Here is a 2335-nt window from a genome sequence, read left to right as displayed (position 1 = left end):
AGAACATGCTTCGCGTAAGGGAAGTACGCAAATTGGGAAAGTAGAGGAGGCAGGTGTGAGGGGGATGGGATTGAACGGCTGCTAAAGCGCTAATGGGGTGAAGGACAAGAAGACAGAGATTTTGCGTGAGCTCCATTCAAGCTCTGTTTCAATCAGGGTTCCTGCCCATCGTTTCTCGCTGGAGGGTCAACATTGGGTATAGTTATTGTTTTTTGTCAGCTGCTAGTTATGTAAACTGTCAGATGCAAGTCAGAGAGTAGGAAACTGATCTTCCGAGGTCGCTGCGAGCTCATGTGCTAACTTGGTGCTGACTGTGTCTGGAAATCCAAGTGTGACATTTGACGAGCGATTGCAACGTCACGCATGTTTTCGAATTCTTATCTACTAAGTACTACACTCTGCAGAGCAGCTTGTTAAAAAAAGGTACGATATGACAATACTTGAATAGTGGCAGACAAATGGGAACACTGACGTCTGGCGCCAAGGGCACACCTTAGATCAAAGCCCTGCTGATAGTACAGTCGGACGCCGCACCACTGGCATACCACGGGTATAATCATAATCAAATCATAATCCAATATTATCCAAAGGCAGACCATGTCCTTGTCGGCAACGGTACATACACAACTCGCAATCCGCCCAGGACACAGCGCTAAACGTCATTTAGCAGTGCATGTGTGGGAAGTGAAGCTGGCTATGCGAAGCTGTTCAACTTGACGCCCCATCGGCGCCTACACTCTTTCAACTCGAACTTCAAGGAGCAGGCGCAAACTGGGGACTTCTTGGCTCGAATGGACTCAGGGGACTTACCAGGACAAACGAATGTGGTGAATGATGGGTATGTTTGTCATTATCAACGCCGTGTGGAGCCATTTTCGCTAATTTGGACCGTAAATCTGAAAGGTCGTCGATTCTACAAGGGGCTTCAATGCCCGTTACTATGACCTACCAGCACCTCGGCACACCCTACGAGTCGGCAGTCACTGATTGTCACATATTTTGGCTGGACAAGCGTGACTCTCGTTTTCCAAGTTGTCACGCAACATCACACTTGTCCAGCCAAAATTCGTGACGATCAGTGACCGCCGACTGGTAGGGTGCGCCGAGGTGCTGGTAGGTCATAGTATATCTGGTGGAGACTTCAATAGTGTTGGAGGCGACTATAATCGCATCACTATCAACATTTGTAAGACTTTATCTTCGGGATTACGTCTCTTATTCAAGAACTGGTACTTAGATCAAGGTGTGCGACGGCATGTTGTTATTATAATATATAAAAAAATAAGTGGATGCACAAGGATTGAACTCTAGGCTCAGGAAATGTCACGTGAAGTCAAAGCAGCAATATTTCCACTACACCATACGGCCGTTAAAATTCTACAAACATTTATTCTATATAACCCACCCTCACGCCGACCTTCCTAAACGAGTCACGGCGTTTGCCGACGTCACCATCAGCATCTCTGTTTTGCTGTCAACCACAACCACAACCATAACCACAACCACCACCACCGTCGCCGCGACCAGCGCGGTCACCTCGAATCACGCCCACGCCAGCGGACAACGACGACGACGACGACGACGGACGACGACACGACGACACGACGACGACGAGGCCGGCCACACGACGACGGACGACGACACGTCAACGCACGACGACGACGGACGACGACGACGCGTCACGTCAACACACGACGACGACGCACGACACGTCAGCGACGACGAGGACGACACGTCAACGGACGAGGACGACGGACGACGACGACGACACATCAACGGACGACGACGCCGACGACGACGATGACGACGACGACGGACGAGGACGACGACACGACACGTCGATGGACGACACGTCAGCGACGACGAGACGGCCGCACGTCAACGGACGACGACGAGGACGACGGCGACACGTCAACGGACGACGACGAGCCCCCTCCCTTTTCCCTCCCCCCTTCCTATTCCCTCCTCCATCCTATTCCCTCCCCTTTCCTTTTCCCTCCCCCTTCCTTTGTCCTCCCCCTTCCTTTGTCCTTCCCCTTCCCTGTCCCTCCCCTCCCTCTTCCCTTTCCCTTCCCTTTTCCCTCCCCCTTCCCTTTTCCATCCCCCTTCCCTTGTCAATCCCCTATTTCTTGTGCCCCCCCTCTTCCTTTTCCCTTTTCCCTTCCCCCCTTCCTTTACCCTTTACCCTTCCCCCCTTCCTTTTCCCTTTTCCCTTCCCCCCTTCTTTTTTCCTTTTCCCTTCCCCCCTTCCTTTTCCCTTTTCCCTTCCCCCCTTCCTTTCCCTTTACCCTTTTCCCTTCCCCCCTTCTTTTTCCCTTTTCCCTTCCCCCCTTCT

The sequence above is a fragment of the Laccaria bicolor genome, genomic scaffold, assembly GCF_000143565.1.
Source record: "Laccaria bicolor S238N-H82 LACBIscaffold_56 genomic scaffold, whole genome shotgun sequence".
Taxonomy (NCBI): Eukaryota; Fungi; Basidiomycota; class Agaricomycetes; order Agaricales; family Hydnangiaceae; genus Laccaria; species Laccaria bicolor.
This window is presented reverse-complemented; position numbering follows the sequence as displayed.